This window comes from Aquarana catesbeiana, linkage group LG06, assembly GCF_042186555.1.
Source record: "Aquarana catesbeiana isolate 2022-GZ linkage group LG06, ASM4218655v1, whole genome shotgun sequence".
In the NCBI taxonomy this organism is placed as follows: domain Eukaryota; kingdom Metazoa; phylum Chordata; class Amphibia; order Anura; family Ranidae; genus Aquarana; species Aquarana catesbeiana.
In genome coordinates, this window is record NC_133329.1 from 212718524 (window position 1) to 212744723 (window position 26200).

Below are 26200 nucleotides of genomic sequence, written 5' to 3' on the forward strand. Positions count from 1 at the left end.
TCATGCTAATTTGTATTAAAAGAAGTTTAGGACATTGTTGTCTCCTGAAGAAGGGGAACAGAAGACACCACAACCTCAGGATGTTGAGGGAGGAGAGATGGATGACGTGGTTAAAATTGTCACCACAACAGGTGAGTGTCTGACACCACAGATTCATGTAATAGAGGTATGCCTGCCTATTTATAATACATGGTGTGTATTTTCTCTTTTAGGTGATGTGCATGTTGTGGAAGAACAAGCTCCTCATTTCACCAGTGCAAGTGCACAAATACTAATCCAGGAGATAGTGGTGTGCAGTCGGGATTTAGACATCATCAAGCAAAAAACAAATGAGGTTGAACAAAAACTGAAGAACATGATTGATGTATTAGGGAGAATCTAAATAACAAGAAAATGCCACCATTTTAGATTTTTTTGGACAATCTTTTTTAAATTTTTGACGCATTTTAAAAGCCAAATTTTGAAGATGCACACAGTGTGTCAACATGTACTATCTGCCATCAGGGGATATCAATGTATGCGTTTTGTGGGTGCAACCCCTTCCTCCCAACTCAAGTAGGTGAGAGGAAGTGGTTGCACCCCCAAAACACGTCCATTGATCCCCCATGATTGGAGATAGAACATGTTGACATTAGGCATTGGATCAGGAGGGAAATCCCCAGTTTGACTCCCAATTTGTGTGCATCTTCAAAATTTGGCTTTTACAGGGGTGACATCACCCCATCTGATGAAGGCAAGATCAACACAATTTTGACACTATAATGTCTGATATTGCCTTCAGTTTTTCAATGTCGAACTTTGTAAGTTCCTGAGTTGTGTATGTTATATTTTGAAACATGCCTGTTTATGTACTAAAAAACATTTTTCAAGGTAAAACTTTATAAAACCAAGATGTTGTTTTTTTACACAAAAATGTTTTATAAAGCACATGTGCATGTGCACGGAGTAAAAGGTTTTATACTCAACAATGTGTGGCTTCTTTTTTCAATGCTCAATACCAGTTTTTGTATTAAGTTGGTGTTTACAGTGACAATGGGTGTTTTTTATTAATGGAAAAGCCACTTGGCACTACAAGTGCACTAGGAGAACCGAGGAGACAGCTTAAAGAAACACAAGCAGTAAATCAAAATCAAGATTTTATCAGATAACAATTTTTTTTCAAATAGAAAATATTTACAAATTTTCTGGCATAGTAATGGCCCCCCTACCCGTAAAATAATAAACATATTTTTGCTGCACTTTAGGGGCGCTTTGGGGGGGGGGGCAAGCCAGGATGGCCAGTTTCAAGGGCCGTCAGTGTATTTTCAGGAAGTCCGGCCTCAGGCCCAACTAAGGCAACATAATTAGGAGCATTTCTCTTTAAAAAGTTGTGAAGTATGCAGCATGCTAGAAGAAAAGGACGCAAATTTTGGGTACAGCATTGCATGACCGCGCAATTAGCAGTTAAAGCGACGCAGTGCCAAATTGTAAAAAGTGCTCTGGTCAGGAAGGGGGTAAATCCTTCCGGGGCTGAAGTGGTTAATTGCCTAAGAGATAGGCAGAACCGGCTGGCCATTATCCCAAAGGCATTCTTCACCACTCTTCTGGCTCTGGCCAGACGGTAATTAAAAACCCTCTTCTCTGGGGTGAGGGTCCTCTGGGGGAATGGCCTCATCAGGTGATCACCCAGACCAAATATTTCATCAGCGATAAAAACAAATGGGAGTCCTTCTATGTTCTCATCTGCAGGTGGCAATCCCAAGCCACCACTCTGGAGACATCGGTAGAACTCGGTCTGGGCAAAGACTCCACCATCTGACATCCGGCCATTCTTCCCCACATCCACATATAAAAATTCATATGTCGCCGACACCACCGCCAACAAAACAATACTATTGAAACCCTTATAATTAAAATAGTATGACCCGAGTGGGGTGGTGGTACGATGTGGACATGTTTCCCATTCATTGCCCCTCCGCAGTAAGGAAAGTCCCACCGCTGGGCAAACTGGGAGGCCACAGTCTGCCATTCCTGTGGTGTTGAAGGAAACCGTGGAGTCAAAAAAGAAAAAAAATATAGTACTTTTGCACATAACGTTGCAAGCAGATTAGACACAAACATTCTTGGCCAACATCAGTATAACATTTATTTTAAGGAGTATTTAAAGACAAAAAGATAAGGTCCACTTATCAGATTCCTCACCTCCTCTGATGGCCCATTGGAAAAATTTTAGGGGGGGGGAGGGTTATGAATGAGTTTGGGACCCCAAAAAAAAAAGCCTCCAGCACTCTGCCTGAATTTAAGGACAACAATAACATTTGGGCACATTTTAGGGGGTGTTTAGGGTAAAGCACTACAATGGAGCTGACAAAATACATTGTTAAGTGACTAGGCTAGGTGTGTATGGGCCCAGGATAGCATGCTGGGGAGGTTACTGAAGGCAAATATGCATGTAGGCCAAAAAAGGAGCAGTAAAAGCTTACAGCATGCATGGGCACAAAGGGGACATTCACAGCATATTACAATCATGGTAATTAGGGAATGATGAAAGAAATACAAAACATTAGCATACATGAAATACATAGAATGTGATGTTAAAGGAGAAAACTTACCCTAATATAGTCCTTCTGCAGGACCTGAATGATGGCAGAACAGGTCTCTGGAATAATGATCCTCAGAGGCTGGGGGAAGATGCCTGTCGAGAACTTGAAGTCCTGTAGACTACTCCCTGTCACCGCAAAGTGGCGACTAGCCTCTGCTCGGGAGTGATGGCTTCAGGTGTCCTGCTTCGTAATATAAGGGGACAGCAAAGCCAACAGATAGTGTAAAACGGGGTCCGTCATCCGGAGAAAATTCATGAAATCATCAGGGTTATTCTCCTGGATCTCCCGCAACAAAGGCATATGACAGAATTGGTCACGCTGGAGCAACCAATTCTTGGTCCATGAACTCCTCCCTGCCCTGTTCACGGACTGGGCTTGGGTCAAATTAAGAACCCCAACACCAAGCCCCCGCACAGCACGAACTCTACGACGAGTACCTAACCGCAACATGGCTTCAAAACGGTCGGCTGGTCAGAATGAACTAACAGAACGCACTAAAGAACAGAAAGGCCTGTGAAGTGCGAGCTGAAAATCAGAAACGAGCAGACAAGAACGCACTGAAAAACAGATACGAACTGACTACACGCGCTGAAAACCAGATACAAACCCACAAGCACAAACTGAAGAGCAGTAACGATCTGAAAAGCACGAGGCTGAAAAGCGCCAATCGTCTCTCACCAAACTTCTACTAACAAGAGATAAACACGAGATTAGCAGAAGGAGCCCAAAGGGTGGCGCATTGGGTATTGAACTTCCCTTTTATAGAGCCGTTGTACGTCACCGCGTTCTTGACGGTCGGAATTTGGTGTGACCGTGTGTATGCAAGACAAGCTTGAGCGGAATTCCGTCGGAAAAGCCTTGGATAAAAATTCTGATCGTGTTTACACAGCATTACATGCAGATTCTTGTGTCTTATATGCAGATTCCTGCATCTTCCGTGCAGATTCCTGCGTCTTACATGAAGATTTCTGCATCTTACATGCAAATTCTTGCGTCTTACCTGCAAATTCCTATGTCTTACATGCAGTTTCCTGTGTCTTGTGTGCAGATTCTTGTGTCTTACATGCAGATTCCTGCATCTTCCGTGCAGATTCCTGCGTCTTACATGAAGATTCCTGCATCTTACATGCAGATTCCTGCATCTTACATGCAAATTCTTGCGTCTTACCTGCAAATTCCTACGTCTTACATACAGTTTCCTGTGTCTTGTGTGCAGATTCCTGTGTCTTACGTGCAGATTTCTGCATCTTACCAGCAGATTCCTTTGTCTTACCTGCAGATTCCTACGTCTTACGTGCAGATTCCTACGTCTTACGTGCAGATTCCTGCGTCTTACCTGCAGATTCCTACGTCTTACATGCAGTTTCCTGTGTCTTGTGTGCAGATTCCTGTGTCTTACATGCAGATTATTGTGTCTAACATGCAGTTCTCGTGTCTTACGTGCAGATTCTTGCGTCTTACATGCAGATTCCTGCGTTTTACGTGCAGATTCCTGCATCTTACCTGCAGATTCCTACGTCTTACGTGCAGATTCCTGCGTCTTACCTGCAAATTCCTACATCTTACATGCAGTTTCCTGTGTCTTGTGTGCAGATTCCTGCGTCTTACGTGCAGATTTCTGCATCTTATCTGCAGATTCCTTTGTCTTACCTGCAGATTCCTACGTCTTACGTGCAGATTCCTACGTCTTACATGCAGTTTCCTGTGTCTTATGTGCAGATTCCTGTGTCTTACATGCAGATTATTGTGTCTTACATGCAGTTTTCGTGTCTTACGCGCAGATTCTTGTGTCTTACATGCAGATTCCTGCATCTTATGTGTAGATTCCTGCGTCTTACGTGCAGATTCCTGTGTCTTACATGCAGATTCCAACGTCTTATGTACAGATTCCTGCGTCTTACTTGCAGATTCCTGCATCTTATGTGTAGATTCCTGCGTCTTACGTGCAGATACCTGTGTCTTACATGCAGATTCCCGCATCTTATGTACAGATTCCTGCGTCTTACGTGCAGATTCCTGTGTACTACATGCAGATTCTTGTGTCTTACATGCAGATTCCTGCGTCTTATGTGCAGATTCTTGCGTCTTACATGCAGATTCTTACATCTTACGCGCAGATTCCTGTGTCTTACATGCAGATTGCCGCATCTTACATGCATATTCCTGTCTTACATGCAGATTCCTGCATCTTACGTGCAGATTCCTGCGTCTTACATGCAGATTCTTGTGTCTTACATGCAGATTCCTATGTCTTATGTGCAGTTTCCTATGTCTTTACATGCAGATTCTTGTGTCTTATGTGCAGATTCCTACATCTTACAGGTGTGCGCAACCAGCTGCAGCCCTTGTCCTCAAAACAATGACAGACTGATGGCAGATGCAGCTATCCATGACAGGTCACACAGCTGGCCATCACCTGTACACATCCAAGACTGCTGCATGTAATTACTAGCTTTACGAGAAATATTTTATTTTTTATTTTATATTTTGGTTACAAATAACTACAGCCAATGTCAGCCTGTCATTGCATGCACGGCAGTCGCTAGCCTATTTGCGAATGGAAATCGCAGTGTGTGCTACTCGCCTGTCTGAATTCAGCTTTCCACACATTTAACCGCTTGCCGACCAGCCGCCGTCATTATACTGTGGCAGGTCGGCACGATCCGACGAACCGTCGTAGCTTTAAGTCAGTCCCTTTAAGCGGGATAGCAGGCGCGCCCGCTGCATCGCAGGGGTGCCGATGCTCGTGCCCAGCGGTTGTGATGACCGCCGGCCACAAGCGATTGTGGGCACGAGAGGCAGAACAGGGATGTGTGTGTGTAAACACACATATCCCTATTCTGTTCTCTGAGATGAGACAGATCATGAGTTCCTAATAGCTAGGAATCACGATCTGTCATCCCCTCTAGGTCAGTCCCTTCCCCCCCAGTTAGAAACCCACACAGAGAACACAATTAACCCCTTGATCGCCCCCTAGTGTTTACCCCTTCACTGCCAATGACATTTTTACAGTAATCGGTGCATTTTTATAGCACTGATCGCTGTATAAATGCCAATGGTCCTAAAAAATGTGTCAAAAATGTCCGATGTGTCTGCCATAATGTCGCAGTCCCGAAAAATCACAGATCGCCGACATTACTAGTAAAAAATAAATAAAAAAATTAAAATCGGTTTATATCCCCTATTTTGTAGATGCTATTGCGATTATTGCGATTTTTATAACCAAAAAAAAGGTAGAAGAATACATATCGGCCTAAACTGAGAAAAAATTAGCTTTTAAAAAAAAAAAAAAAAATGGGGCTATTTATAATAGGAAAAAGTACAAAATATTGTGTTTTTTTCCAAAATTGTCGCTCTTTTTTTTTATAGTGCAAAGAATAAAAAACGCAGAGGTTATCAAATACCACCAAAAGAAAGCTCTATTCGTGGGAAAACAAGGGCGTCAATTGTCAGTTAAAGCGACGCAGTGCCATATTGCAAAAAATGGTCTGGTCATTCAGCAGCCAAATCTTCCGGGGCTGAAGTGGTTAATGTGTTTGGTGCTATACCCTCCCCCAGTAAATAAGTAAACTCCAGCACGTGATCACGAGGTAAAGTCTGCTTCACTTCCAGCAGCTTGGTGTGAGTGAGCAGCTGGCAAAGAGCAGGGGTGCGCATGCTCAGTGGAGGGACACTGGAGCCCTGTAGTGACGTCAGAGGGGGAGGGAGAGAGGAAAAGCCCGGACTGTAGAAGTTGGAGGAATCGTTAGTCGCATCTTCCCTCAGCAGGCGAAGGTGAGTAAACAAGTCTCTGCTTGTAATGCTTCTCTCCTATAAAGTCCGACAGAGAAGGTCAGTCCTAGGAAGACTAGCAGTCCTCTGTGACTTTACCTACCTCTGCCTGGCCTAGCAGAGCTCCCAGCTGGCCTTCTATACTCCCCTCTCTCCTGTGTGATGTGGGTGTTGTCTGTGTCCTTCCCAGTGATTGCACATGTGAGGAGGAGATCGTCCTGGATAAAGTACCATGGTGTTCCAGTACAAATGGAGGAAAAGCTTGCTTTATTTTAGGACAGAATGGTGAGGGATTCGAAACCCTGTCAGGTGTTTATTGCTGTCTGTGCGCCCATTAGAAGGGGGCATAATCCTATTGGTCCTGTTTACTATGATTTACGAGTGAAAATGGCAAAAAACTCTCCATTGTGGGCTGCGCGTTCTGGAAACGCACAAGAAATGCGTTCATTCTTCATAGCACCCCAAACATGTGTTTTCATACAGAGTAAATGCATTAATACAGCAGTAAATGGTACGGGAGCTTTCTCAGGACATTTTTCATGTGTAGAGAAGCCCATTCAAATTCGGATTTTCTCCATGCCCCAGGGGTCAGATGCCCTCTGACATCACAAAGAGTAAAGTGGTTGTAAAGGCAGAAGGTTTTTAATCGTCATGCATTCTATTATCCGTCGCTCCATGGAAATGTATAGAGTGCCCGTTCATATCCCCTGAAAAAAACTGACAGGCGCATCTGAACGGTCCGCACGTCTGAAAGGGGCCTGAAGGATAAGTTCACCTTTGGTATAAGTTCAACTTTGGGGCTCTGCCCACACAGGCGCATCATTCATTCACACAGCTTTGTGTGTGAGTGGATTACAAGTCCTGACATCCTCTGCGGCTGTCGGCTTGAAGTTCTCAGTGAACTACCATAGTGCTGTGGAGTGTAATGCTAGTTCATTGATTCTTCTAGTCGGTGTATCTGCTTGCCTGTACTGGATGTAAGGGCACACAGATACCCTGACAGGTCTGCTGGTGCTATGCTTTACAGCAGGCATGTCCAGAGTCCAGCCCGTGGTCTGGTTATATAATATATATATATATTAGTATGTCTCTTTTTTGTGGCCCCCAACAAAAGCGGCGCTCAGGGATTCATTGGGGGCCACAAAAGAGATAGTATGTGTATCTATCCCCCTCTCCTTGGAGGGGGTGGGATGAACGCCATCAGATTACATACAGGAGAATCTCCTGTTTACTTGGTGGCCTCTGTAATAGGAAGACTCGTCTCCTGGGCTGGCATTGGACGACTGTTCTGTCTATTGTAGGAGGCGAGACTTTGTATTAAAGAGGCCGCTGAGTAAACGGGAGATTCTCCTGTATGTAATCTGTTGGCGCTCGTCCCGCCCCCTCCCTGTCCCCTCTGAGGCTGCAGATGGGCGTGGATCAGGCTGCACTGATGGCAATGGTGAGGCTGCATTCATGGCACTGGTATGGCTGCATTGATAGGCACTGACCCTTATTTTGCTTCACAGTTCTTTATTTAAAATTTAATTTTTTTTTTTTTTTTCCTGAAACTTCCCTCTTAAAGTGAAGGTCCATGTTATATGCTGATAATTACGGTATATCCAAATAACACGCCCAAGCTCATCCTTAGACTCCTCTTCACCACGCACAGTCACAAAGGCAAGAGAATTCTTGTTGGGCAATGAATTTGTTAATTCGCATTTCAATTTAATGGTTCAAAGAATGTCAGGCAAAATGGTCGGTCTTCAGGCATGTTCATTTAATCAAATCTGGCCCTCTTGGAAAAAAGTTTGGACACCCCTGCTTCACAGGCTCCAAAATTAATAAAAGCAATTTAGTAGTTTGTTTTTTTTTTTTTTTGTTTTTTTTAACTGAAAAAAAAAATTGCATTTATATTTTTTAAAAAAGTGAACTTATCCTTTAAACGAGAAGTATGGTCAAAGCTTTTTTTGGCTGTACGTCATTCGTTCTGCACTCCTGTGATCCATTCTCAGCTGACAGTGGGCTGAAGCCCGCATGTCAGCTGACGTCACAGAGCCCATCCAGTCTCTGAAAAGATCCGACTATATGGTTAGGATCCACCCAGGTGCCTGGACCTGCAGCTGGCTCAGCCTCTCAGCGATCCATGGGAGCCTGAGCCAGCCTCTTCACAGCCCTGACACCCTGCTCGCAGGAGGAGAACTAAGCGATCAGTGGTGTTTGATGGCTCGGCTCTCACTGCAGAGCTGGCGGGGGACAGAGCATTGGATTGATGTGAAATCCACCTAGGTGAGTGACTTTTTTTTTTTTTTTTTTTTTTTCTCCGGTGAGCTGTGGCAGCAATGATGCGGCGCACAGCACACTGGTGTTTTAAAGAAAAAACATGAGTCCAGATAGAGATGAGTTAGAGGATGCCAAAATTCCTCTCTAATGTCTCTGATATGGGGAGCTATAGTTATGATGGCACCCCAGGGGGGAGATTTACTCAAACTGGTGCAGCTGTGCATGGTAATCAATTTGCTTCTTAGGCTGGCCATACTTCAAATTTCTTTTTTTTTTTTTTTGTTGTTTTTGTTTTAGATGTGTGTGGGGAGTGGCCATGGTCACAAAGACCAGTAGAGATAAGGCCTCGTATACAGGGGCATACTTAGGTGTACACCCATGTGAGGTCCGTGTTTAGCCTGCATGGGAATGCACAGGTGTTCCATGTATCTGCATGCAGGCAATCATATTTATGTCATTTGGGACACAGCAACTGCATGGACACAGTTGCTGCTCCCAGTTTGACAGCTGTGCGGGTACCCGAAAGCAGCCAGTGTACGTTCGATAACATACACCCACAGGGATGTCAATTTGGAAGCTTTGTCCTTGCAGCTGCTGCGTCCCAGTTGACAGAAATTGGACTGCCTGCATGTAGATGCATGGAGCACCTGTACAGGCAAAACATGGCCTTTACATGGGTGTACAGTTAAGCATGCCCGTATGAATGAGGCCTGAATCTCTTCAGCGGTGACAGACAGCAGTAAAAGCCTGACAGAAGTTCTAACACTACCACATTCTAATTAAAACAACCAAAAAATTTTTGCTATATACACCCTTTTAACCACTTGACAACTGGGCACTTAAACCCCCTTCCTAACCAGACCAATTTTCAGCTTTTGGTGCTCTCACATTTTGAATGACAATTACTCAGTCATGCAACACTGTATCTATATGAAATTTTTGTCCTTTTTTTCACACAAATGGAGCTTTCTTTTGGTGGTATTTAATCACCGCTGGGTTCTTTATTTTTTGCGCCGTAAAAGAAAAAAGACCGAAAAATCTGTAAAAAAAAAAAAAAACATTTTTCTTCATTTCTGTTATAATATTTTGCAAATTAGTAATTTTTCTTATATATATTTTGGCCAAAATTTATACCGCTACATATCTTTGGTAAAATTAACCCAAATCGGTGGATATTATTTGGTCTTTGTGAAAGTTATAGAGTCCAAAAGCTATGGTGCGAATATCTGAAAATTGATCACACCTGAAGTACTGACGGCCTATCTAATTTTTGAGACCCTAACGTTCCAGAAAAGTACAAATACCCCCCAAATGACCCCTTTTTGGAAAGAAGACATTCCAAGGTATTTAGAAAGATGCATGGTGAGTTTTTTGAAGTTGTCATTTTTTCCCACAATTCTTTGCAAAATCAAGGTTTTTTTTTTTTTACACTTTTTTTTTTTTTCCCCACAAAATTGTCATATTAGCAGGTTATTTCTCACACACCGCATATGCATACCACAAATTACACCCCAAAACACATTCTGCTATTACTCCCGAGTATGGCGATACCACATGTGTGAGACTTTTACACAGCGTGGCCACATACAGAGGCCCAACATGCAGGGGAGCACCTTCAGGCGTTCTGGAGCACCCAGGCCAATTCTGACATTTTTCTCCTACATGTAAAAATCATCATTTATTAGCTAGAAAATTACATAGAACCCCAAAACATTATATATGTTTTTTTAGCAAAGACCCTAGAGAATACAATGGCGGTCGTTGCAACTTTTTATCTCGCACGGTATTTGCGCAGCAATTTTTTTAACGCGTTTTTTTTTTGGAAAAAAAACTCTTTTGTGCTTTACAAAAACTAAAACAGTAAAGTTAGCCTAATGTTTTTGCATAATGTGAAAGATGAAGTTACGCCGAGTAAATAGATACCCAACATGTCACCTTTCAAAATTGCACGCACTTGTGGAATGGCGCCAAACTTTGCTACTCAAAAATCCCCATAGGCGACGCTTTAAAATTTTTTACTGGTTACATGTTTTGAGTTACAGAGGAGGTCTAGGGCCAAAATTATTGCTCTTGCTCTACCGATCGCAGCGATACCTCACATGTGTGGTTTGAACACCGTTTTCATATGTGGGCGGGACTTACGTATGCGTTCGCTTCTGCATGCGAGCACACAGGGACAGGAGCACTTTAAAAATTTTTTTTTTTTTTTTTATTGTTCATTTTACTTTATTTATTTTAGTTTGATGCTTTTTTCCAAAAAAAAAAATTTTTGACCACTTTTATTCCTATTACAAGGAATATAAACATCCTTGTAATAGGAATATGGCATGACAGGTCCTCTTTACAGTGATGTATAAAAAACCAAAGGTTAACGCTGCGCTAGAAACCTAGTAATTGATTGGTAGCTATAAAGGATTAACCCTTACAGACTAAAGCAAATTAATACAAAAGTAAACAAAAAATCTGAGATTTTACCCTAAATTACCAAAAGCAGCCAGCATCAAAAAGTCAGACACAAACTTCAGATGTTAATAATAAAAAATAATGCAGCGCTAAGGGTAACCAAAAAATGGAAAAAAAAAAATTTTTTGTTTGAACAAAAAATTATGAAAAATTTGTGAACTATAATGTCATAAATGATACCACAAAAAACATACCATAAGATTATTATGACCACTGAAGGATTGTGCATTCAAGTGATATTATCAAAACAAACCAAAAAGTGATCATATAAAAAGTCCCATCACAAATGGTGCAATTTTAAATATATGTAAAGTTCATAAGCATAAAAAAAGATAATCCAAAGTCCGTGATGAAAAGATCCAATCTCCCAAGAGGTGAATACACCTAAGTGAATATGAGGCTCCTTACCGACTCAGAAGACCACAACGGTCTGACCAGGCATATAGGAGATTAAAGGTTTCCCAACAACCTATACCAGCAACTGGATCTGCGGCTAAAGCTGTATGGCTCCGGGAATAAAGACAAAAAAAGCTCCCATAGTGTAATCGTTCCAACCAATAAAAATTTAATGAATAAAAAATGCACTTACAAATAAATCCAATAGGCAAGTGTAAAGGCAATCGCAATGTAACGGCGTCTCCGCAGGCTTCCCACTGTGCACACACTTCCTTAATTAATGGAGCAGAGGTGTGTGGTCAGTCAGCTGCAGGGTCAAGACTGACCACACACCTCTGCTCCATTAATTAAGGAAGTGTGTGCACAGTGGGAAGCCTGCGGAGACGCCGTTACATTGCGATTGCCTTTACACTTGCCTATTGGATTTGTTTGTAAGTGCATTTTTTATTCATTAAATTTTTATTGGTTGGAACGATTACACTATGGGAGCTTTTTTTGTCTTTATTCCCGGAGCCATACAGCTTTAGCCGCAGATCCAGTTGCTGGTATAGGTTGTTGGGAAACCTTTAATCTCCCATATGCCTGGTCAGACCGTTGTGGTCTTCTGAGTCGGTAAGGAGCCTCATATTCACTTAGGTGTATTCACCTCTTGGGAGATTGGATCCTCTTTACAGTGAGATATGGGGTCAATAAGACCCCACATCTCACCTCTAGGCTGGGAAGCCTGAAATAAAAAAAAAAAAAAAAAAAAAAAAACGATCCTGGCTTCGATTGTAGCGGTGAGTCGGTAGAAGCGCGGGAGGGGGGGACATCCCCTCTCGCCTCCCGTAAGAACGATCAAGCAGTGGAACAGCTGCTATGATCATTCTCATGGTGTAGGGAATCGCCGGCTGAAAAAGCTGATATCTGAATGAGGCCTGTAGCTGCAACCATCATTCAGATATCCCCGCACAAAGTCAAGGACGTTGTATGGCGGGCGGGAAGCGGTTAAAACGATTTTTTTTTAATTTTTTTTAACACAAAGTTGTCCATTTATACAATATTTCTACCACATAACATGTACATACCAAAAATGATACCCCAAAATAGATTCTCCTACTCCTCCTGAGTACGGCGATACCACATGTGTGAGACTTCCACAGCCTGGCCACATACAGAGGGCGAGTACGGCGGGGGCATGGCAGAGTATTGCACAGCATTGCAGAGTATTGTGGGGGTATTGCACAGCATTGCATAGTAGTGGGGGATGGCTAAGCATGGATGGATGGATGGCTGGATGTCTCTGTGCAGCGCTGTGGGCACTACACATACAGCCCACAGTGCTGCAGATATCCATCCATCCCCCTCCCCGCTCACTGTGTACCGATCGGTACACAGGAGGGGAGGAGAGGAACCGGCGTCATCAGATGACGCTGGTCTGTTTACATGTGATCGCGCCGTCATTTGATGGCGCGATCACATGGTAAACGGCCGCGATCAGCGGCCATTTACCGGGATCCGTGATGCGCGGGGTCCTCTGGACCCGGCGGTCACGGATGTGTTCGGGTGCGCGCCCCAGGGGGCGCGCGAGAGGGGAATTCTGGGAGGACGTCATAGTACGTCCTCCCAGAGTTATCCAACCGCCCTGCAGCCGTCATTCGGCTATGGGCCGGTTGGTAAGTGGTTAAAGTTTACTCTTTTGGTAAATTCTCTTCTCAGCAGGATTACTACTAGTTTTTGTTAGCTGCGCTTTTGTGTTTGCTTGCTACTTTGCTCTGTGAGTGCAAAGCGAGGTTCACATTGGAACTGCTGATCTTCTTTGCCAGATAGATATCTCTAACCAAAAGTATTGGGACACCTACCTTTACACGCATAAGAACTTTAATGGCATCCCAGTCTTAGTCCGTAGGGTTCAATATTGAGTTGGCCCACCCTTTGCAGCTATAACAGCTTCAACTCTTCTGGGAAGGCTGTCCACAAGCTTCAGGAGTGTGTCTATGGGAATGTTTGACCATTCTAGCAGAAGCGTGTTTGTGAGGTCAGGCACTGATGGATGAGAAGGCCTGGCTCGCAGCCTCCACTGTAATTCACTCTGTGCAGGCCCGTCAAGTTCCTCCACCCCAAACTCGCTCATCCATGTCTTTATGAACCTTGCTTTGTGCACTGGTTCAAATCATTTGGTGGAGGGGGGTTATGGTGCGGGGGTTGTTTTTAAGGGATTGGGCTTGGCCCCTTAGTTCCAGTGAAGGAAACTCCTAGAAAGCCCCATACACACTATTAGATTTTCTACAGATTTTTTCTGCAGATTTTTGGGTGGAACTCCGTTTTAAGCTACATAGTTCCACATCTGTGTTTATGATCATGCTGTCGCTATGACTTTGCTACAAACTAAGGTTGACCCCTTGCCACCCAGGCCAATTCTGGCACTTCGCTCCTACATGTAAAAAATCTTTTTTTTTTTTTTTTTTGTAGAAAATTACTCAGAACCCCCAAACATATTATATATAGAGAAAAAGTTTCTTGAATTAAAAAAAAAAACAAAAAACTAAAGTTAGTCCATTATTTATTTTTTTGTATAATGCGAAAGATGTTACGCTGAGTAAATAGATGCCCAACATGTCACGCTTTTAAAATGTAAACATCCCTTGTAATAGGAATAGTGCGTGACAGGTCCTCTTTATGGAGAGATGTGGGATCTAGAAGACTCCTCCAGACAGGAAAGCCTGAGATAACCCCCCCACCAAAAAAAAATGCATGATCTCAGGTTTTCCTGCCGAGTCCCCAGCATTGTTTACTTCCGCTGGCCTGGACGTGACGTCATAAAATCACGGCACATGAGAAGTGGCTGGTTAAATGATCAAAAGTAGAAAATCTATATCTATATCTCAGATTGCAGTTAATGCCCAATAATAATAAAGAGCTGATTTATAGTTGAATACTCATGTACCGTTTTTTAAACAAATACATGATTCTAAAAAAATATACATATGTAAAAACAGACACATAAATATGGTAACATGCATCCAAAGAGCTTGATGCGTTTCATGGAGCAAGCTCCACTTCCCCAGGAGCAGGCGCATAGATGTGTGTCTGTGTAAAGAATATATATGTATAAACATCAGTATTGTGGTGGTTGACCAAGAGGGGAAATCCTCCATCTAAAAAAAAAAAAAAAAAAAAAAATCTATCTCCATTGTACTCGCAGGTCAGCTCAAAATTCAACAGTGATTCTATGGATTAGGCAACTAGCAATTCCAAAGATTGTCTATAGGAGATCTATAAATGCACAAAGATTGTGGGAAGTATTCAGTTTAACGCAGTATAATCAGTCACTGCTAGTTGGATCTAAGAAAAAAGAATCTGTTGTAAATTAAACGATATCTGAAGTTATACTTGCCTCCTCTGTGCAGTTGGTTTTGCACAGAGTGGCCCCGATTCTCCTCTTCTGGGGTCCCTCAGCAGCACTCCTGGCTCCTTTTCTCGAGTGCTCTGTTGGAGAGCTGCTCTCCCTCGGGGCACTCGTGTGGGCGCGCTCCCGTGTCCTGCTGCTGCGTCTATTGACAGACAGCAGGACTCGGGGGCCCCCCCCCCCCGCGTCATTGGATTTGATTGATAGAGCAGCCATTGGCTCCCGCTGCTGTCAATCTATCCAATCAGGACCCGAGACACCAGCTGGAGCTTGTGTGCTTGTCTCCGTCGCTGGAAAGACCGGATTCGGTTAAGTAAAAGGGGGGGGGGGGGGGGCTCTGGGGGGCAGCTGCATCACAGGAGGGTTTTTCACCTTAATGCATTAAGGTGAAATATCTTGGTTCATGCAAAAATATGTAATGGGAATCCCACCTAATGTAAATATGTAGAACTCACCGAATAATATTGGGGGGTGCAATCAATAGTACTAAACCAGCAAACTAAATAGTACAAGGGGGTTCCCAGGTTTTCTAAGCCTTCTCAAAAGTATTCCTTTAAAATCAGACACCCTGTGTAGGGCAAGGATGCCCCTTGTGAGATCGAGGGTCAGAAAGGTGCAAACGCTACAATCAGCAAGATCACCCTCCCCAATACAGAGCACCCCCCTAAATGCCTAGATAATGGCTCAAAGCCAATTATAACCGGGACCCCTGCAGCTTATTCCTAGAACTGAGCAGTGTATGTCTGTAAACACAAGACCTATATCACACTATCCCGTAGTGGAAAGATGCACAGAATAATTAACCACACTCTGATATGTACAAAAATACCCTGATCATAAGTCCGTCTATCAAGGGGGCTGAGGAAAAAAGCGGGATTGGACATGAACACATCAAAATGCAGTCAAATGTTTACATCTGTTTTCCATTGAAGACATCCTATCAAGCAGGTAAATTTGTCCAAGAATTTAATCAGTCCCAACTGCTCTAATCCAGGCAAGTAGTTATTGAGAGCAAGGAGATTAGACACCACTGAAAAAAAACTGCATAAAATGCACTATACTGATCCGATCTGTTCAAATATTCATCATACGTGGGAAATTGCCACAGATTCAAGTATAATAAAGCATGAGGGGATTTCTGCAACGTGCAGGTAGTTCCTTTCACTCAGTTATAAGTAAAACTTCTCAATGCTTCTTCTTTATGCTTTAAATTATTCAGATCCTGCTGGCCGCCATACAAAGATCTCCACACACATTCAAGGTAGTTGACCTGTCAGTGTGTTCCCGATGCGTACGGTTTTCCTTGACTGTGATCGGATTGTACCGATCAGTATTGTATTTCAGTGTATTTGTCAAAAGTAGTAGTTCTCCAAAGCCCTTAGAGGAGGTCAGATGTATTTCTCCGGTCAGTGCATCAGATGCTCGGGTTCAGTGTCCCTGAAAGTGGGTGGTTTTGCAACCCCTTTAAAAAAGGTCCATAAAGACCTTGTCCCTAATAGAAGGGAAATGAGGTGAAATAGGTGTGGCTGAAGTTGAAAAAGGTGAAATGGGATTGCAGCAGTAAGACTGCAACCCAAGTGAAAAGAGCATAAACAAGTATGGAAATGGCCACATAGTGAATATCCCCACAGGAGGCTTCTGCTAATGTGAATGTACATAGTGAACAGAAAAAGCAAAAGGTGGGGGGGGATATTTATGTTATGTCATATTTCATATGCTACAGCCATGGTGCAAGTGTAGTGCGCGGCACACTCATGGGAGGGAACAAAGAGAATGACCCATACTAAAGGAAGTGCCATTTGTGCTGAATGCATGGCCAGAGACACCTCCCAGCATCACGTAGGGGTTGTTGGTGAGGGAGGGTGCCAGCGGCTGAACGACGGATGCCACCCAGGCAGCTGGCGCCAAAACTCTCTCTTGTGGAACAAACAGCATGTGATTTGTGTATGTATGATGGCTTCTACTTTTGGTCATTTACCAGCCACTTCTCATGTGCCTCATTTAACCACTTGACAACTGGGCACTTAAACCCCCTTCGTGACCAGACCAATTTTCAGCTTTCAGCGCTCTCTCGCTTTGAATGACAATTACTCAGTCATTAATACTGTACCCAAATGAATTTTGTGTCTTTTTTTTCATACAAATACAGCTTTCTTTTGGTGGTATTTGATCACCTCTGGGCTTTTTATTTTTTGCGCTATAAATGAAAAAAGACCGAAAATTTAGAAAAAAAAACGCATTTTTCTTCGTTTCTGTGATAAAATTTTGCAAATTATTAATTTTTCTTCATAAATTTTGGCCACAATTTATACTGCTACATATCTTTGGTAAAAATAACCAAAATTAGTGGATATTATTTGGTCTGTGTGAAAGTTAGAGTCTACAAGTTGTGGTGCAAATCATAAAAAATTGATCACACCTGATGTACTGGTGGCCTATCTCATTTCTTGTGACCCGAACAAGTCAGGACAGTACAAATACCCCCCAAATGACCCCTTTTTTTTTTTGAAAGTAGACATTCCAAGGTATTCAGTAAGATGCATGGTGAGGTTTTTGATGTTGTCATTTTTTTCCCACAATTCTTTGCAAAATGAAGAGATATATATATATATATATATATATATATATATATATATATATATATATATATATATATATATATATATATATATATATATATATATATATATATATATATATATATATATATATATATATATATATTTTTTTTTCCCTCCCATAAAATTGTCATTGTAATTGGTTATTTCTCTCACATGGCATGTGTATACCACAAATGACACCCCAAAATACATTCTGCTACTCCTCCTAAGTATGGCGATACCACATGTGTGGGACTTTTTCACAGCCTAGCGTCATAGAGAGGCCCAACATGCAGGGAGCACCATCAAGTGTTCTAGGAGCATAAATGACACATCTAACTTGTTAACTACCTATTACACTTTTGAAGGCCCTGGAGCACCAGGACAATGGAAACGCCCCCAAAAAAATGACCCCATTTTGGAAAGCTAACACCCCAATGTATAATCTGAGGCATAATGAGTCTTTTGAACGGTTCATTTTTTTCCAGAAGTTTTTGGAAAATGTGGAAAAAAAATGAAAACGCTTTTTTTTTTTTTTTTTTCCCACAAAGTTGTCCATTTATAAGATATTTCCAACACATAGCATGTACATAGCAAAAATTACACCTCAAAATACATTCTGCTACTCCTCCTGAGTATAGCGATACCACATGTGTAAGACTTTTACACAGCCTGGCCACATACACTGTCAGGTGTTCTAGGGACACATAGCATGCACATACCAAGAATTACACCCCAAAATACATTCTGCTGAGCAAAGGGTTAAAAAAAAAAAGATTACCTGTGGTTTTAGTAGCACAGTTGTCCACAGGAGGATAGCACTGGTCCAGGCAGCAGGCAGGGACTTGGTCAGCAAAAGCAAACGCAATTGTCCAGGCAACAGGCAGGAACACTGTCCATAGTCAGTGCAGGCAGGGATACTGTCCATATACAGTCCAGGGTCAGTGCAGGCAGAGATTGTCAGCAGTGCCAAAATATTTATCCTGGTAGTAGGCAGGAACATGGTCCATCCATGTGGTGTGGTCAGTTCATGCGACAGGCAGAGGCATGATGGCATAGGTCCTACAGGCAGCAGGCAGAAGTAGGGCCTCGTTCAGGACAGAATGGGGACAGGGGTAGAGGCTTCTCCCACCCAAATCTCTTTGAAGCCTCCGAGTCTCCAGACCCTAATCTAGGAATGAGAAAACCAAAAAAAGTTTTCTTCATCCAGAAAAACAATTCTGGAGCCCCTCACATATGTGAGACCCCTGTGTTATGAATCCCACTAGTCCAGTCGCAGGGTACAAGATCAGTCCAAGAGGCAGGCAAAAAGGATGGTCAAACAGTCCAGGGTCAGTTCCAGATCAGGCAGAGATATAAACAGAATCGGTAGGCAGAACCATGGTCGAAAAACAAGCCAGGGTCAGTTACAGAGCAAGCAGAGGCATAAGGGGTGTGAAGGTAAATGGCAGGAAGTGAGGGTTATGTTTACCATACTTCACTAATAATTTAGTGAAGTATGGTAACAGCGGAAACAGTCAACTATACAGAGGCCTGGTTGGGAAGGACATTGGGGACAATAAAAAGTAGTGTCTCTTCTCACTCCTCCTTTGGTGCACACCCGGCATTTTTTCTGCCGTTTTTGGCCTGTTGGTCTGGGGGGGGGTTTTTTCGGGAAAGTGGCGTTCGGAGAGTCTACTAATCACATTGGATCGAATGGTTTCTGGTAGGCTGTTCGGGAATACAAGGGCAGTGGTGATTTCCTCCTGGTATCCAAGGAAGGATTTGGGGCTTGCAGTGGATTTATGATAAATAACATAGCTGTTATATATGGCCAAATTGAACAAATAAATCGAAACTTTTTATACCACTGGTATGTTCTTCTCGTGGCAAGGTAGGGTTTGAGCATCTGGTCGTTGAAGTCGACACCCCCCATATACTTGTTGTATTTGTAGATGCATGTTGGCTTTTGGATTACCCCATTCCTCCTGGTTATCTCCATGACGGTGTTATTGTGGATTGATGAAAGCACGTAGACGTCCCTTCTGTCCCCCCACTTCACAGCCAGAATTTCCTCATTCCGTAAGCTCGCCATCTCCCCTCTTCTTAGCTTTTTGTTCACGAGGCTTTGAGGAAAGCTCTTCCGGTTCTTCCTTACGGTGCCGCATGCTGGAGTCTTCTGTCTGTGAAGATTTTGGAACGGGCAGACTAGTGTAAAAATTGTCCACATACAGATGGTAGCCTTTCTCCAGGAGTGGGTTTATGAGTTCCCAAACGACTTTCCCACTCGATCCGATATATTCTGGGCAATTAGGGGGATGTAGCTGGGTGTCCTTCCTTTCGTATACCATGAAGGCATAGGTATATCCTGTAGCTTGGTCGCATAATTTTATACATTTTCACCCCATAGCGGGCCCTTTTGGTGGGAATAAATTGTTTTATGCCCAACCTGCCACTAAATTTGACCAGGGACTCATCCACACATATGTGCTGGTCTGGGGTAAATAACTGGGGGAAGATATCAGAAAAATATTTTAGTAGTGGGTGAATTTTATATAGCTTGTCAATTTGGGTCATTTCGGGGAGGGCACTGGGTATTGTCATTGTAGTGTAGGAATCTCATAATCATGAGATACCTGGTTCTGAGCATTACAGAGGAAAAGATGGGCATGTGGTGGATGGGGAGGGTAGACCAATAGGAACGTAATACCTTTTTTTTTTTTTTTTTTTTTTTTGGTTAGTCCCATACAGAATGTGAGGCCCAAAAAAATTCTAAACTCCTCCACTGTTAGGGCTCTCCATTCGTAGGGACGGGCATAATAGGACGTTGGGTTACTTGCTATGTATTGTTGGGCATATAGATTGCACTGGGCCACAATCGATGCAAGCATGTCCTCAGTAAAAATAAGGTTGAAAAAATCTATTGGTGAAAAATTTTGTGTCCACCTGGACTCCTGGCTGGTCAGTAAAAGGGGGAATGATAGCTTCTCCTGAATTAGGTGGCAGCCATAAGGGGTTCTCAAGGGAGTAGGGAAGGCTGGCATGGGACCTAACCCTTTGGGCCTGAGGTGACACCCCACTGGTACGTGGCCTTTGTCGAGGCACTGCGGTGATGGTGGATGGCATTGCGGTGCTGGTGGATGGCACTGCATCCTCACCAGTACGTCTTAGTCTGGTGGGTGGACTCTCATCCTCCTCTGAGGCTGTCGGTGTACCACTGCTGAGGACAGGCTCGTAGTCCACGTCAGACTCAGAATCTGAAGAGGAATCTGAAGCGGAGAGCTCCCCGTTGCTCTCGTCGGCCGCAAGAATATTATATGCCGCCTCGGCTGAATATACTCTTTGACATAGTGATGAAAAATGGCAGATATGTGGCACTGATGACACATGACACTGGCAGATTGCACTGGTGATAGGTGGCACTGACACGTGGCACTGGTGATAGGTGGCACTGGCAGGTGGCACTGGTGATAGGTGGCACTGACACGTGGCAGGTGGCACTGGTGATACGTGGCACTGACACGTGGCACTGATGTGACAGGTGGCACTGACGACAGATGGAAGCAGTATAATGAGCACTGTGGCACGGTCTCTGTGTGAGGAGAGAAAGCCGTCAATGAGAGATAATCTCATATGTTTACATTTGAGATCATCTCTCATTGGAAGCTCGGATCGCGCTGTAAACGGCCGCTGTGATTGGCCGTTTACGGCGATCTGTGACTGGCTGTGTCCAAGGGACACGGCCAGAGCAGAATTTCCCCGATGCGTGCTCCCGGGAGCGCGCATTGCGGAAGTGAACAGGAGGACGTCCAGGGACGCCCTCCTGGCAATTGGAGTCCGCGCTGTAGCCGTGTTTCGGCTATAGCGCGGACGCCTAGTGGTTAAAGTCCCATTTTTATTTTTTTATTTATTTATTTTTTTTCCTTTTTTTGCAATGTTATTAAAAATTACCTTTTCCTTTTTTAAATCTGCATTTTCTGTAATATGCAATATGGATAGCTGGAGGTGTTCTGTACACTGGTGTATAGAACACCCCCTGAAATGTAATTTCCTATTTGATTGGCTTACTGATTTTCCCAGAAGTCTGCATTGAGATACAAATCCTTCTTTTTTTTTCCCATCCCCTGCAACAAAAATTTCATTTTTGGTGAGATACTCCCAATAGGAAATCATGGATGCAGACCCTGCAATTTCCCTCATTAGAGGCCTGCAGGTGTAGCAGCTGACTGGTAATTATAAAGATGCCCCTATTAAATTCACTGAGCACATGGAGACAGACATGCATGTTTCCTGGGGCTAATCTTGTCAGCCTACTAATGGGTCAGCTCCATCCCTCTGACCCCACAGGACAACCCCCCCCCCCCCCTGCTCAAATAAAAGGGATTCCTATTTTGTCCTCGCTCCAGGACAGCTCTCCTGCTACTGAAAGAATGGGAAAAGAGGGAAAAATGAAAGATCCCTACCTGGGGGACTCTTGGTCGGCAGTAAATCCTCTGCTGACCAGTGATTCCCAGGCAGATGTATGCGCCATAAATGGTGCAATTGGAGGTCCATGGTGAGTGGCAGCATGGTGGTGAGGGGCTTCCCAGGCAAACCATCCACCTCAGTCTCACCCAAGAGAAGATACGAATGGACATAACTGTATGAGTCTTGCTGCTTCAAGCAGCCAAGGTCAAAGATGTCAACACCGAATAGGTTGTCACATTCATTAACCACTTCAATACCAGGCACGTACCCCCCTTCCTGCCCAAGCCAATTTTCAGCTTTCAGCGCTAGCACTTTTTAAATGACTATTGAGCGGCCATGCTTCACTGTACCCAAACAAAATTTTTATTATTTTGTTCCCACAAATAGAGCTTTCTTTTGGTGGTATTTGATCACCTCTGCGGTTTTTATTTTTTGCTAAACAAAGACCGAAAATTTTGAAGGAAAAAAAGTTTTTCTTTGTTATAAAATGTTGCAAAAAAGTAAGTGTGGTGTTGTGTTTTTTTTTTTTTTTTTTTTTTTTCCTCCTCTCCATTGATGGGCACTGATGAGCTGCAATGATAAGGTGGCACCAATGAGATTGCACTGATATGCAGCACTGGTGGCCATTGATAGGTGGTGCTGGCAGGCATTTTTTAATGGGCACTGATTGACAAATCCCTGGTGGTCCTGGGTGGGCATCCGTGCGGGGGGGGGGGGTGCGCTGAGAAAAACAATCGGCACATACACCCCCCCCGCCCCCCTGTCAGGCGAGCTGCCAATCGGCTTTCCTCTACTTGCGTAAAAACGGCTCTTCCTGTTCACATCGTGACATGGCTTATGTGGTGAAGAGCCTCCGTAGGCTCTTTACCGAGAGTGGTGTGTCAGACTGACACACCGCATCACCTCGCTGCGCGCCCCCATGGGTGCGTGGCGGCAGTTATCCTGGAAGACGTCATATGGAGTCCAGTCATGATAACTGAACCACCACCAAGCCATCATTTTTGCTATAGGCCAGGCGGGAAGTGGTTAAACATGTGAGCAATACACTCTAAAGAAGTGGTTTCCACTCACTCTGTGGGCAGTTCAACTCATTCCAGACTCTTCCAAGAGAAGATGCAGATGGCATAGGACTGTGTGAATCCTGTTGGTTCAAGCAGCCAAAGACAAGATGATGATGCCTAACAGGCACATTCAGTAAACATGTGGTCAGTACACTCTAAAGGAGTTGTTTTCACTCACCCTGTGAAGGGACCGGGTTCAGGAAATTGGCACATGTCTCCTACCTAGCCTGAATAAACTTTGGGCTGTCCATCCTGTTCCACTGGGATGTGGTCCCTGTGTTCACATGCTAAATGCATCTATCGGGGAAGCCCCTCTTCTGGTCTCTGGGGTGGCATATGAGTGTAAATCACTCTCAATGGAGAAGCCATGCAATATCATGGCTGGAGTGGACATTTTCCTTATTACTGGGTTACTGAGGTTCCTTATGGAGGAGGCACTGCACTGCTGCTTAACAGTCATTGAACAAGCTAAATGTTTTTGCTTGCCTTCTTTTTCCACAGAAAAGCAAATGCCAAACCCAAATAAAGACCAGTGCTACTAAAGAAGGTAGGTGACAGTGCCCATCTGCTTCCCAGGAAAAGCGCCCTCTTCAAGCCTATATGTGCATGAGCATGACTTTATGAATCCGGCTTTGCTCAGGCAATCGGGGATGAAGATACTAGACACAGTTGTCACAATTCATTAAGCATGAGGTCAAGACACTAAAAAAGCTGTTTGGACTCGCCTTGAGCAAGGTCCAGTTTTCCTTCCGAAGCCAGTAACTGGACTCAAGAGCTTTCTCAGTCCGAAAGCTTCTTCAGACTTTTCCAAAGAATATATGTAGAAGGATGACCTATGTCTGCTTTTAATTCCTCCTTTCTAAGTCTGGTGAGATGCCTTTAGACGGAAAGCAGTGGAAGTAATTTTAAAGGGCTTCTGAAGCCAGGCGAAGGCCCTGAAGATGCTACAGAGCTTTGGTTGGTTGATCATCTTCAGCAAGAGCCAGCTAGTTTCCTCGCAGAGGTTATAGTAAGTATCTGAGTCTCAATCGACAGTAGTGGGGAAGGTGTTCGTTCCACAGAAGATACCCCCCCCCCCCCATTACTCACCTTTGCACCACTGCTTCCGGGCCATTGTGAGGATTCAGACAGACAACAGTAGCATATTTGTTGAATCAGGGAAGAATACGCAGCCTTGGGCATTTTTCGGTTGCCAGAGTGCAATCTGTTGTCCCTGTCAGTCTTTTACCTTCCCGGAGTGGAGAATATGTAAGCAGACAATTTTTGAGCACACGCTTTCTGGATCTAAACAAATGGATGTTTCTCCCTTCATCTTTCAGGACAGCACCTGGAGAGAGCGCAGCTCCACCCACTTTCCCAGGAAACACTGCAGTCAGTTTCTTTAAAGACCGGACACTTCCACCATGGCCTCAGTTGTAGTGTTTCCTCCGCCATGGTGGAAGCGCTGAAGTGAACCAGGGGCGTGCTGCGCTTTCTCCAGGTGGTGAAAGTAGGAGGCATACCGGTTGAACTTGCTTTTTTCCCTTCAGAAGACAGCCCAGCATCCTCCCTGACGTGTGGGGGATTCTCCGGCGCCCCCTCCTCTTCATGCTCGGCGAGAGCCAGGCTGCGGTGGGTCCTGCTCCTACAGACCGGCGGCAGGGCTGTGGAGTAGCGAACGGTGGCTACTCTGCTGTACCGCACGCCTTCCGGGTTCGGATGGTGAACGCGTCATTCCGACCGGGGGCGGGGCCTCGAGCGACGCTGGGGAAAAAAAAAAAAAAGGGGGGGCCTGCAGATCACTTTTCCTGAGTACTAATGGAAGGATAAGTGATTGACTATTTGGTTGAAGGTGGATCTGTGGGGTGATTCACCGGCTGTGGAACAAGACATAGGGGTTAAAGGGTTAACTTCCCTTGTGGTTTTCTGTGTTCCTTTTATACAGCATGTAAACTGTTTTTGGTGAATATGGTTCAGCAAATGTCTTTTTTTTCCCTTGGGATATTGCAGAAGGCTAAAGAAAAGACCAAGCATGTCTCCCCTATTGTTAAAAGGAAATGTCTGTCATGTAAAGGGTTACTGAGGGATTCCTGGACCAAGATATTATGCAAATCATGTATTGCAGACATAGTTGAGGAGACAGCTCCTGCTAGTCCTGCAACTCAGCAAGGGGAACTGCTGAGCTCTTTCAGGAAGGAACTGGCGGACACCTTTTGAGTCCTTCAGGTCCTACCTGGATAGGCGCCCAACGGCGCATAGCAGTATGGTGCCGCGTTCTCAATCCTCTGTTTCAGCATCCAGAGGGGGCAGCGACTCAGAGGAGGAAGAATGTAACGCTTTACTAAATTGTGACGAGGAAGCGGAAGAAGAGACTGAAGCTTCTTCTTCTTCTAGGTACAAACTATCCCTTGAGGAAGTGGATGATCTACTAAAGACAATACACACTACCCTTAACATCACAGAGGATAAAACTCAGCTATCCTTACACGATAGGATGTTTCAGGGCCTTGGGGAGGAAAAACACAGGGTTTTTCCTGTACATAAGTTTCTATCAGAAACCATTAAAAGGGAGTGGAAGGATCCAGAAAGAGCCCCTTTTTCTAAATCCCTCAAGCGGAGATTTCGTTTGACGAGGATAGCTCGCATATCTGGAACAAAAAACCAAGACTTGACGCAGCGTTTTCCCAGGTATCAAGGAATACTGACCTGGCGTTTGAGGACATGGGTATCCTTAAGGATACCATGGATAAAAAGGCAGACTCCCTATTAAGGAAGGCATGGGATTCATCTTTAGCAAATTTGAAACCTGCCATGGCTTCAACAGTGGTAGCCAGAAATCTGGAACACTGGCTGGAGCAGCTGAAAGCTCATATTGAGGCGGGGACGCCTCGTAAAGATCTGCTAGATACGCTCCTGGTGTTATCAAAGGCGGTAGGGTATATAGCAGATGCCTCAGCGGAATCAATCAGAATGTCAGCCAGATCCACAGCTCTGATAAACTCAGCTCGCAGGGCTTTATGGGTCAAGACATGGACAGGGGATACTGCCTCAAAAACAAAATTGTGTGGTTTACCCTTTGAGGGTGATCTGGTGTTTGGCCCTGGGCTTGAAGCTATACTTGACAGAACAGCTGACAAGAAGAAGGCTTTCCCTATAAAGAAAAAGGTGATTCCGCAAGGCAACAAGAATTTTCGTGCTTTTCGGAAAACCCCAGATACCAAAGAGGCAGGCTATAAAAGGCCTTGGAAATCT

At 44.0% G+C, this 26200-nt stretch overlaps 1 protein-coding gene across 1 annotated transcript in view; it reads left to right on the forward strand.

Annotated features, from left to right (window-relative positions):
- Window positions 1–6198: 6198 nt before the first annotated feature.
- Window positions 6199–26200, forward strand: part of CARHSP1 (calcium regulated heat stable protein 1) — a 139181-nt gene continuing 119179 nt past the window's right edge. The window contains exon 1 of the mRNA XM_073632983.1: window positions 6199–6356. The gene's annotated coding sequence lies outside the window, so the exon portion shown is untranslated. The remainder of the gene's footprint in view (window positions 6357–26200) is intronic.